This window comes from Tachypleus tridentatus, unplaced genomic scaffold (assembly GCF_004210375.1).
Source record: "Tachypleus tridentatus isolate NWPU-2018 unplaced genomic scaffold, ASM421037v1 Hic_cluster_2, whole genome shotgun sequence".
NCBI classification, from domain to species: domain Eukaryota; kingdom Metazoa; phylum Arthropoda; class Merostomata; order Xiphosura; family Limulidae; genus Tachypleus; species Tachypleus tridentatus.
In genome coordinates, this window is record NW_027467782.1 from 41,886,304 (window position 1) to 41,899,709 (window position 13,406).

The window sequence follows — 13,406 nt, forward strand, 5'->3', positions numbered from 1 at the left end:
CTTATTCTCACCTGCCCCCTGCAGAAGGGTTCTTTTAAAATCGTCAATCGTAATTTGGTATGCGTTCATTATTACGCGTTTAGATATAAATTTGTTTGTTTGTTTTTTGAATTTCGCACAAAGCTAGCTATCTGTGCTAGCCGTCCCTAATTTAGCAGTGTAAGACTAGAGGGAAGGCAGCTAGTCATCACCACCCAGCGCCAACTTCTGATCTCCTCTTTTACCAACGAATAGTGGGATTGATCGTAAATTTATAACGCCCTCACGGCTAAAAGGGTGAGCATCTTTGGCGCGACCCTCAGATCACAACACACAGCTATATTGTTTATCATCCCCTTCGCGCCAAACATGCTCGCCCTTTCAGCCGTGGGGGCGTTATAATATGTCGGTTAATCCCAATATTCATTAGTAAAAGAGTAGCCCAAGAGTTGGAGGTGGGTGGTGATGACTAGTTGCCTTCCCTCTAGTCTTACACTGCTAAATTAGGGACGGCTAGCACAGATAGCCCTCGAGTAGCTTTGTGCGAAATTCCAAAACAAACAAACAAAGATACTACAAGAGAGGATGAAAGTCCCTGGTACTGCAGTAATTAGGGGTAGTATTTATAGAACGATTAAGTCACATTTCAGTTGTAGCTTATAGATCAAGAGAAAATAAGATATTTAAGAATTATGGTTCAACTACAATAGTTGCAAGTATAAAAAGTACAGTCAATGTTCGTGAAGCTTTAGTTAAGTGATTTTAGATTGATAATTTACACCGGAATATCAAATATCAAATAGCAACCTAAATATGAACCTAAATATGAACCTGGCAAACGTTTTGGGAAATTCAGTCCGCCTTTCTGATATTCAACTGTATGCAAGTGCATGATGTGCAACTGCAGGTTTCTCCTTCTAGAAATAAATAAATGAGATTACATGTATGATAAAAATCGAAGTTTAAACAAGGGATAAACGTTTAGTAATGAATGACGAAATTATATAAGTGTTTTGGGTTAAAGTTGAATTCTATACAATATGGACTAAACAGGAAGATTATACATACCTGTACACTGGCATCGATCCTCAGTTTCCGCTTTTCTATTGCACATGATACACTCACAACCGTCTTCTTTACCACATGTGCATTTCTCGATACATGTGCATGTAGGATCTGTAAAGAGGAATGTGGCACAAATTAATTAGGTGTCATGATACATTGAAGTTCACATTAATAGTTGATTATGTCAGAAACGTTACTTTGTGGTTGACGTTAAGTTAAACATCTGACACAGTTTAACTTGTGTAATCCACAATAGATTAAATCTAATAATGAAGTGTATGTAGTGTGGTTTAGTTATAACACTTCGTAAAGTACAAGTCATTAAGCTACGAAATATTGTTGAGATAAGAGGTGAAGGTGTGGTTTGAACTGGAAGTTTTAACCATGTTGAGACTGCTAATGAAACTTCCATTGTTTTTTTTTTAGATTAAAGATGTCAGAAAATAGGTTTAGCTCTTATGTCCCAGTATCACACTTAAATAAACGTGACAGCTTAAGTAGTGTTAAGCTTTCGAAATCAGTTTCAGTGGTAAATTAGGAAGTCAGTAGAAGGTGAGAAATTCCGCAAAAGTAAGAGGATTACTATTGTTCAACCACGAGCTATCTTAATACATGTTGGTAAGAGTTAGATTTGGTTAGAGGCATATGAAATAATGGTAATTCTCTATGTATATAGTTTGACAAGTAACTGACGTAGTTTGATAAAAGTTATTTACCTAAGTGAAAAAATGTATTAGATGATTATGTAAACCACTTTCCATATTACATAAGACGTACCCAGATATTAAGAATAACTGACATAGCCCCTAGATAATTAGGGCTGGTTATGTTCTAAAAGGCGGTTTAGGTAATATTTGATAACACCTATAAATTTCTGGATTTTACTTCCATATAAAACCTTACAGTAAATGGTAACAGAGCATTTTGAGTTATGGATTCATACTATTTCATTAACGTCATTTTTATAACAACGAAATCGCATGGAAGGAAATCTTAGTATCGTTAAACAGTTAAGCCGCTAAATATGAATATTTAGATTCATATAATTCAAAGATATCTCTAGTAGTCATTTATAGAAGGAGTACGTTTGTTTTTGAATTTCGCGCAAAGTTGATCGAGGGCTATCTGCGCTAGCAATAAAAAAATTAGCAGTGTAAGACAAGAGGGAAGGCAGCTAGTCATCACCACCCACCGCCAACTCTTCAGCAACTCTTTCACTGACGAACAATAGGGTTGATCGTCACATTATAACGTCCCCACGGCTGAAAATGAATGTTTGGTGCAACTGGGATTCGAACCCGCGGATTACGAGTCGAACGCCTTAACACGCTTGGCCATGCTAGGCCAGTATAGAAGAAGTAGGAAACACAATTCGGTGAAATAACAATGTTTTAAGTTTCATTGAGTACATGGTAAAGATAGTGATTATCTCTGGAGTTATTTATACGTAGGCTTACTATTACTTCCAAAGCGGGACAGTTTCCGAATTTGATTATAGGTAATGAAAGTGGTATAAAGTGCTTTGATAAACTAACCAACTTCCCTGAGTTATAATGCTGTCGTAACAAAACAAAATACCGTGTAATTTATATAGTGTATTTAGAAACGAAAGGCAAGGAACATCAAAATTTACTTAATATTTCACTGACCATTCATATGTTCACGTAAATACACGTTTTTCGAAGAAAACGTTAGTTTATTTTTTAGAATGAATTCACTTACACCGAAGTAACACATTCCGTTTATAATGCAGTGGTCGTAACTGTTGATCTCAAGGTCTAATGAATAAATCAAGTGCTATTCACTCACAACGTTAGTAGTAGTAGTAGAGTATGGTAAACAAGTACATTATATAACGTTCCCCAGATTAGGTAAGAAAGCAAGTATTATTATATAACGTTCCCGATATTAGGTAAGAAAGTGCGTTGATCTTTGAAACTGTTGAGAAAGTTACACATTTTTCTTCACAAGCTATTTCCTTTGCTTTCAAATTGTCGGATGTTGATCACCAGAAGGATGAACCATAAACATATTGAAATAGACAATTAGTATTGATCGAAGCAAAATTACATGCAGACGGTTTTAGAGAAGTTAAAGCAGTTTGCTGTAGTCCACTTTAGAAAGCGATTGAGGGTAGTCCGTAGCTGCTGGTCAATGTACCTCGTGTTTGACGACTGACATGAGGTGCGAAAGTCGTCGACAGAACTCGTTTGCAATAGCGAGTTGTTCAGCGACAGCATTAATCTTTAAACTGAAAAGTGTGACACTCAAAGATACACACCTGAGGGACTCCAAGTTCCTCTAGAGAAGAATTAGAGTGGCGACACCTCGTATACTTTGAATATCCTGTTCATTAAGAGTTTAGTAAACATGGTCAAACGGCGGCCATTTTCGCAAAATGCCATACTTCCATGTTGTATCTTAGGATACAAGGATAGTGAAAGAGCTAGTTTGCTTGATCCAGCTTCTACCAGGGCACGAAGGTCGGGGTGGCATCGACCACGACCATTGTGAGACCCACGGAAACACGTAGGGCTACAACCTCCAAGGGTGTGTCGAGTGGTAAAGATAAGGTGTGCACATGCTGATTTACCAACAGTGCCACCCCTCCATGCATTCGTTCATACAGACTGTCATTTCTGTACAAATAAAATGCCTGAAGGTGACTAATCTAATGGCAGGTTGAGAAATGTATTCTATAAGGAGAGAGAGGATGGTGGGAAGCAATTAGTGTTTTTATGTCATCCAGATTAGAATGTAACCTTCTATAGTTCCATTGTATTATGGTGGCTGTGTTGGCAGGTGGGTGGAGAACCCTTCCGTTTACCACCACGTAATTTTTCTTATTCGAGGGAGGTATGGAGACCTTCATTGATTTTGCCTTAGTTCTATTGGGCAAGTCTTTGCTGTTAGGAGATTCCAGTGAACGAATGCTTGTTTTGCATCTTGGGGTGGAAGATGTATTGAAGGAAATGCATGTATCCACAAATAAAGAATGTGGGGTTTGTAGTTTGTTGGAATGTGTGTAAATTAAAGATCGGTGTTGAAGATCATTCGATTTGAATACGTATGGATGTTCAGAGGTAAGAACAAAAGTAGGATTAGTGAGAGCCAGTGCAATTGAGGCAATTAGGGACAGTTTACGTTAGTAGGCATCATGGTCCTTGTTACTACAACTAGCACGAGTCAGGGAACCACGACATGAAGTCTTTCAATGACTGAACCTCCGATATTGGAAACAGAAGGTTTGGTATATATGGTCGTACCCTGGTATTAAGATAACCTGTTATGATAGTGCCAGGTGGACGTGGGGATGGAAGTGCAAGAACAAGGATATTTGTCAGCATTATAATTCCATCTTTGCGAATGGAGATGGACCTCACTGTAGAAACTCCTTTAGCAGAGACACCGGCGAGAATTTGACTCTTTGATGTTTCTCAATTCTTCAACAATAATTCTTCATGATGAATTTAAAGTAGCACGAGGTGTAACCTCAATAGGCATATCCTCAATTACCTTTGAATGCAAGAGGAGTTCACCGTGTTGCAATGGGATCTTACCACCATTAATGTCACTAGATTGAAGCTTATTTAGTGACTTGCTGACCATCAGGTTCATTCTGAATAAAAGACATTTGGCTTAAAGGCGTCTGAAAGAGAACGTAGATATAGAAAATGGAGGTAGAGCAGGTGGTAAGGATTGCTGCTCAGAATCTTCAAGATGTGTTCGTTTACCTTGAGACAGTGTGCCACTATTTGAAGTTTTTAGTTAGAAAATTCAATTATAGAGGGAAATTTCTGTGGCCCCTGAACCCACCCACCATGGAGCCCTGTAACGGGACGTACTACAACGTCAAACAACGTCACTTGACCAACGCCAGAGTTTGGTGAGCACTATACTCAAACATCAGTATCAGATAAAATGTTTACTTCACCTGATAAAAACATCCAACACTGGTACTTGGTTGACCCTAGTCCAAGTGGACCAGCCGACTGTCCTAAGGGGAAATATCGCAAGGCCACCCATCTATAGGTGTAAAGGCCAACGAGGTGTGTTAGAGGAGGACACACCAACCATGAGGATCTTATCTTTTCATTTCACGAATTGCCACGCACGGGAAACATGCGGGTGGATGTGTAAATACTGAACTTTCCTTGGGTGGTCCTCTCACTAAAGGGAAGAAATCCATACCGAGGAGAAATATTTGTGGAAGGTTATTTGTTACATCAACTACACACGTTGTCCCCCTTTATTATTTATACATCTAAGCTTGGACTAGTTCTCACAACAATAAGAAAAAAACGTGATAAGTCATGTTAGTTTGTTTAAGTGGACACCAAGCAATTCGACGAGATTTCTGACGTCACTCAAGGAATCGACTGGAAGTGTAGAAGAAATACAATTTTACTCTGGGAAGGAAAATTGCACGTAGACACGTATAATTGGCAGGTTACCGATTTGAAGCATCGGCTGCAGGTGAAACGAATTATGACTACATCTATTTAATGTCTTCAAGGAAGGAGTAATCGAATTACAAATAACCTTCATTATTCGTTTTGGTAGAACGGATCTTTGGTTCAAACATAGTTACGAAAAGCAGTCAACATTTGAAAGCTGATGTTGATAGAACTGTGATAAGCGAAGGTTGCTCTTTGGTAGCTTTTAACAAAAGCATCGTCAGGCAGTTTGAAGAACACATCAAGTCGAACTATGGGTGAGTAGCTGCATGTTTAGTAGTAAGGTTTTGTTCGAGAGGTCACCATAAATGAAAACAAACAGTATAGATAAATAATGCAAACATTTGATTTTGTCTTCCTCGTCAAAATTTCATATTTGTATGAAATTCACTGTTAAATGTGCAAGTTCTTGCACCAGCTTTAGACATTGACTAGAATTTCTAAAATGAAAGAACGAAATTAATTCAACATGTACCAATTTACACATGTGGTAAATACTGTAAAGAAAGTGGAGCAAATACACTTCCAGAAAAGAAAGATTTCCATAAAGGTATCGATCACAGCTTCTGCAGCGGCAGTTACTTAAATAAGTACGGTTCAAGTTATCCGAATTTCGGATAACGAGTTTGCAATTTGAATGTTACAGCAATATCGCTTTATTTACCCATTAACTAAAATGAAGAATTGGGAACACACAAGCTTGGTCTGTATGCAGATCTACATTTTGCATGAATCCTTTCTAGAATTTATAATCTTTGATCTAAGACGAGTCAACCGGCACAAAGTAATAAACCGGACGGGGCATCAGGACAGACCCCTAAAGTGGAGAGGTATGGCAAGACTTTATGCGTATTACACTATTATTGTTGGTGCAATGATACTGCTATTTTTAGCAGTGTTGTTACCATGTTACTTAATATCGATTTGCGTTACGTTACATGTTAAAGTGTGCAGTCGATATTAACCGAAAGCACTTGTAGTCTTGAAATAAGTTTTAGTTACGAAGTAGAATGAAGGTTCAGTAGACGTATACAAGGTAAGGGGGTTCACCCTTTATAGGAGGGTAAAAGGTGAAAACCGCTACATTTAAAAACAAGAAATTAAAAACCCAAGAGAATATTAAAATGTTATAAACCAGAGAGATTAGAATTTAAATAGCTCGTGCTAGTTACGTAAACGGTTGTTAATAACTCGTGCTAGTTACGTAAACGGTTGTTAATAGCTGCCCATGTATTAAGAAAACATTTCGTACCTTCACACTTGCAACTTTTTAGTTTCGTCTTTCTTGTTGCACGTGGTGCACTTACAACCGTGTTCTTTGCCACACGTGCATTGTTTGATGCACGTGCACATTTGATCTTCATGGAAGAGAAGACAAGTAGAACATAAGTAAGGTATGAATGCTACACAGATTTATAGTATTAGAACTACAAGTTAATTCATTATTATTCATGTAACGAAACGTTTTCTTGTTCGCTGTTTACAAGTAATATACATGTAAACACTTGTTATTGTGTAGTAGTTACAATACATATTAACCCACAATTCGTTAAGTAAATCACTACACTTACAGCCAGCTCTTGTCACAAAAAGCAAAATAAGAAACAGGTTGTATGTAATAGATAAAACATTTAAATATAAATAATGCAAGTGGTGAAAATTGGGAGTTTAACATTTAATTACATTTTAAAAAGTTTGGTTAAAATTAAGGTTTATGTTTAGCTTAAAGGTACAATAAATGGTCGCCGGTAGTACAGCGGTATGTCTTCGGATTTACAACGGTAAAATCAGGGGTTCAATTCCCCTAGCCGAATCGGCAGATAGCCTGATGTGACTTTGATTTGAGAAAACACATACAAGTTTCAATAAAATATATTATTGGTAGTGTTACAAATAGATATAGTAGGTTTACTATCATTGCAAGTAATCGAGTGAATCGTAAGAAAAGCTTAAACCCAACCAAGCCTATTTATGTTGATATTTCACATTAAAGCTAAACCGATAAACTTTTAAAGTACTATTTATAAAGTTTTGTTTATTACTACATCACCCTTACTTCACATATCCAAAATACTTCACAAACATTATCCAAACCAGTCTGACATACACAACATCACCAACATTTATTTACTCATGTCTACAATTTGTTTCTCAACTCCCCCTACTTGTTTATAATATTATTTAACATACACTCAAATACCTAATATATACATCCTCATTATTATTTACAGCACAACATAAACTAGACCCCACCTCCACATTTACAAGTTGTGTCCGTCATTATTGTCACTAGTAAAACACTATCTCTTCTGCTTCTAACTGTAATTTCCATCTAACCTGCCTGTGGTGGAAGTTTTTATTTGCATCGAGAAAAAGATTCGTGTGCAAAATGACCAACAACGAACCGTGTGTTATATCTAACCAATTATCATGAACAAACATGTTCTAATTACTATAAACAGTAATGTAGTGTGTTATATCTAACCAATTATCATGAACAAACATGTTCTAATTACTATAAACAGTAATGTAGTGTGTTATATCTAACCAATTATCATGAACAAACATGTTCTAATTACTATAAACAGTAATGTAGTGTGTTATATCTAACCAATTATCATGAAAACACATGTTCTAATTACTATAAACAGTAATGTAGTGTGTTATATCTAACCAATTATCATGAACAAACATGTTCTAATTACTATAAACAGTAATGTAGTGTGTTATATCTAACCAATTATCATGAACAAACATGTTCTAATTACTATAAACAGTAATGTAGTGTGTTATATCTAACCAATTATCATGAACAAACATGTTCTAATTACTATAAACAGTAATGTAGTGTGTTATTGTGTTATATCTAACCAATTATCATGAACAAACATGTTCTAATTACTATAAACAGTAATGTATCTAAATATCTCATATAACTGGTCTGAACTTGAAAAATAAAGTTTAAAACTAGTTCACTGTAATATCTATTATTGGTAATAAAAACACAAGTAATTACACAAGTTAGGTGTGACGGTTTCTTAATGTTTTCTATCTTCTGGTGTTTAAACTTAAACATTATAGTAATACCTCATGTCCACAACATCGGTGGTAAGATTGTAGGCTCTAAACGCTTAAAATCGGATTTGAATACAAACAAACCCAAAACATAATGTAATAACTAAAACACAAAATTAAAAGGATGAAAGGTACAATGTAAGTGTCAACTGATGTTAATAAAGTGTTAAATGTCTTACGTCAGATTTATAATTTAATTTATTAACAATATTCCAGTTACCAAGATCCAATCAATTGGTCTAAGATGTAAGAAAAGCTCTATTGTTAATAATTGATACATAAAACTGGTTTATATATAATGGTGACTAGCTTATTAAAATCATTCTTTGATTTTGTTACTCAGATCAGTAAATTATTGCAATCTCAAAATGCCGACTTTATCAGCTGTATTAAAAATTGGTTTGTTTTTGTTTGTTTGTTTGTTTTTCTTTTAGCAAAGCCACAAAGGCTATCTGCTCAGCCCACCGAGGGGAATCGAACCTCTGATTTTAGCGTTGTAAATCGGGAGACATACCGCTGTACTAGCGGAGGGCTTAAAAATTGGTGGACTTGTCATTGCACACTTTTAACATCATAACGTTTCCCCACACACTTTCCACTTTATCACATAAAAGTGCGAGATCTTAAAAACTAAAGTTTGAGGTTTGATTCTTCTAGTGTCCAGGTTTGTACTTATATTAAACAGACAAACTGTTCTCATTTCTGTTTATCAAACAAGACTGTCATTAACCCTATTCTTTGTTAGAATCATTGGTTTAGGTGTTTTTTTTTATTTAAACATTTGGAATAAACCGTGGTCATTTTATGCCCGATAGTTTTCCTTTGAAGAACGGAAAAGAAACGCAGGTAACGCCCAGTGTTTGTGTCCACATATGGACGTAGTTTCACCAGATCACCTAATGTTGTTGATTTGGTCACATATACAAAGACTGATGAATTTTTATATGTAAAAACGGCTCGTTTGGGTTGAGGAAATATTTTACATAGAAGAGCGAACAACGTTTCGACCTTCTTCGGTCATCGTCAGGTTCACAAAGAAAGAGGTAACTGACCGGAAGCTGACCACATGTTTGAAAGGGGTTGTGTAACTGAGTGTCGGAATGTAGAGGGCGGTGTTAGATGTTTGAATATATAATTTTATTTATTTTATTATATTAATATAGGTATAATGGCGTTCCTTTATATTGGTTTATTTTGGGTTTAAGTTGTTGTATAAGTAAGGCTTCTTTAATTTTGCGTTTGTTTATGTTTGTTTCTTTATTTAGTATTTGAGTGTTTTCTATCGTTATGTTGTGTTTATTTGACTTGCAGTGTTCGAAAACGTGTGAAGGCGACTTTTTATGTTCTTTGAATCTGGTTTCCATTTTTCTACTTGTTTCTCCAATATAGAAGTCGTGGCAGTTATCACATTGTATTTTGTAAATAATGTTGGTGTGGTGTTTGTCAGTGTAGTTTTTACATAGTATAGACCTCAGTTTTGTGCCTGGTTTTTGAATAAATTTGGTATTAACTGGAATGTCATATTTTGTTACTAATTTTTGCCAAATGTTGGTATTTGTTTGCTGATGTCAGGAATATATGGTATACAGCAGTATATGGTTTCGTGATTTTTTGATTCGTGACATATATTTACTTTAGTTGGTTGATTTTGCTTTCTGTCTAGGTGTGTGCGTATAATGTTTTCTACGGTTTGAGGGGGAACTTATTGATGTTGATGAAGTATTGTTTTATTTTGTCTAATTCATCGTTAATTTTATCTGGTGAGCATAGTTTTATGGATGTGTTTATTTGGTTTCTTAGTATGTTGAGTTTTTGTTTTGTTTCATGTGCTGAGTCCCAAGGAATGTATAGTCCAGTATGGGTGATTTTTCGGTGGATTTCTGTTTTGAATTGTGTGTCGGTTCTTGTAATTTTGAGCTTAAGAAATGATATTTGATTGCTTTCTTCCTGTTCACATGTGAAGTTAATGTTGGGATGTATAGAGTTAATGTGATTGAAAAAATTAAGTATGTGTTCTGTAGATTTGAATCCCGCAACCGTGTCATTTACATATCTGTACCAGTATAGTGGTGGATGTAATGCTGTGTTAATTGCTTGTGTTTCAACTTGTGTCATAAAAATATTGGCTAGAACGGGTGATACTGGGTTGCCCATGCTTAGGCCATTTGTTTGTATATAGTTTTGTTTTTTTCAACATGAAGTTTGTCTTTATCGTTGTGAATTCTATTAGGGTTGCTAACTGGTTACTGGGAATTTCTATGGTTGGGTTAGGGTCTCTTATATAGAGTTCTAAGGCTATCTTGCAGGCTTCAGTGGTTGGAACTTCTGTAAAGAGGGATATAACATCGAAACTGGCCATTAAGGCTTTATGATTAAGTTGATTTAGATTAGACTTGAAATTAAAAGAGTCTTTGATGAATGAGCTGGCTGATGTTACATATTTGGAGAATGCCCATGCTATGTATTTACCAAGATTGTAATTAAACGATTCATATGTGGACATTATTGGTCGTAATGGACAATCTGGTTTATGAGGTTTGAGGATGCCGTATATTTGTGGTGTGCGTGAGTCGGTTTTACGTAGGTAGGAATAAAGTGTTTGTGAAATTGTGTTGGCTTTTTTCATTTGTAGTAGTAATTTGTTCAGTTGCGTCTCGTGTGTCTTTGTTGGATTTGTGTGTATTGGTTTAAATTTATTCGTGTCTGATAGGATGTTATTCATTTTTGGATGTATTCATTCGTGTTCATTATGACTATAGCGTTACCTTTATCTGCTTTTAGAATTTTTATGTTTTTGTCTTGTTTTAGGTTTTAATGGAATTAATATCTCTTTTTGTAAGGTTGTTTACCTTACAAAGGCACTCTCTTTAATGCTCATGACGAAGCAACCGGAAGGGCGATAGACTTGCCCTCCCAATGTCTTTTCTTTTCTCATATGTCTACTGAACAATACAAAGAGCATTTTCAAAATCTTCCGAGTCTACCTAGAACGACGTCGAAGGGGTCTACAGAGTCCATACCCGTAGTAAGGGAAGATGTTGTGAGGGTTAATGGAGTCGAGGGTGGAGTTACCAACTTCCATGCTTCCCCTATTCCTTTAGTTCATTCTTCGAATTTGCCAGTTGATGTGACATGTTCTGAAATAAGTAAGATGGTGCAGTGGTTATCAAAGTGAAATGGCCTCTCACCTTCTGCACCCCAGATAGATGCTGCTGCTATATTTATCAAAGAAAGTAGTTTGAAACGTGTTCACAACTCATTACCCGATGTAACAGTAAAGCAACAGTGAAAGTAGACAATTCTTCAATCCAACAAATATCAACAATTGAACACAGTTTCTGTCCCAGACATGGGAATGATATTTCGTCCACTGTCTCTATTGATGTTGTCAGGGCAACGATCAAATGATCATGCTAAAGGTCATATTTATAGGAATTAAAAGTTAACAAGTCTGAATTTACTGTCAACGAATTTCAAAGTTCACCCATATTTCCAGTTAACAATAAGACATCAGTCCAGAATCCTTTGTGGCCATTGTTTGGTTATTAAAATCATTTTGTGAAGAATTCTCCTGTTACTCCTGTTCAAGAAGAAGAAAGTTTAGTAAATATCGTTCCTCATTATGTAACTACGAGTTCTAAAACACTTCGAGAAAACCCTTCTAAATCCATTTTAGAATACTTAGATTTACAACGAGTTCTATCACTAGTAGGTCATTTTATTACAACACTGGAAATAGAATCACATCTTTCACTGACGATGAGAAAAAGAATCAAAAGAAATAAAGAGGATTCATGTTCACCTCTTGACGGGTGTATAACAAGAATACTGAATTTGTATCCATATTAACAAAACAAAGATAACAAACTTTTTTTTTTCAAAATTGGAAATCGAAAAATTCATATTTTCCTCATCGTGACAGATATTCCGAGTGTTACTTAGTATTTAGACAGTAGCAGGATTGTTTGTTTGTTTTTGAATTCCGCACAAAGCTACACGAGGGCTATCTTCGCTAGCCATTCCTAATTTTGAAGTGTAAGACGAGAGGGAAGGCAGCTAGTCATCACCACTCTACCTCCAACTCTTGGGCCACGCTTTTACCAACAACTAGTGAGATTGTCCGTCACATTATAACACCCCCAAGACTGAAAGGGCGTCCATGTTTGGTGCGACGGAGATTCGAACCCGCGACCCTCAGATTTCGAGTCGAACGCCTAAACCCACCTGGCAATACCGGACCTTGTAAATAAAGGATCACTGTGCCAGACACCATGTATTTCTATATTTAACATAGCTTTGATTTTATTATAGCTTCTTTCACGTGAATTATAACATTTAATTCGTTTGTTTAACCATTGTGTTTGAAGAATTAAATATTTTTGTATTTATTTCTATAAAATAGTACAAATCTAATTCATTTTTATATATACTTTTACATTTTTATTTTGTGTCTCAACATATGAGCTATAAGTATTTCTTGTTAAATTAATTTTGACAAACGCATTTCTCAACCATACTGTCAACAAAAGCAACAATATAAACATGGTTTTAAGAATAGTGAAACACTTGATACATTTAGGTTCATTAATTTAATTTGTAGAAATAATAAATTATTTAGAAAAAAAATGTGTGGATACATTACATTAATTTTATAAAAAAGTAAATATTTAATTCATAGATCAACTTATGTTTGGCATGAACTGCGCAATTAATGTTACTGCTTGCATATTTACTATGGGGTAAATAATTACTTTGTAGAATAATATACTTTCGCAAACAAAATTGTACGTAATTGTGATGCTACTTCCTAAAGATAAACATTAATCTAAT

At 35.5% G+C, this 13,406-nt stretch overlaps 1 long non-coding RNA gene across 1 annotated transcript; it reads right to left on the minus strand.

Moving 5' to 3' along the window:
* Positions 1 to 798: 798 nt before the first annotated feature.
* On the minus strand, positions 799 to 7,831 carry LOC143242184 (uncharacterized). Its single transcript, XR_013022540.1, has 4 exons — positions 7,755 to 7,831; positions 6,754 to 6,859; positions 1,048 to 1,155; positions 799 to 896 (listed from the first exon to the last, which is right to left on the minus strand). It is a non-coding gene; the product is annotated as an uncharacterized LOC143242184 (long non-coding RNA).
* Positions 7,832 to 13,406: the final 5,575 nt, after the last annotated feature.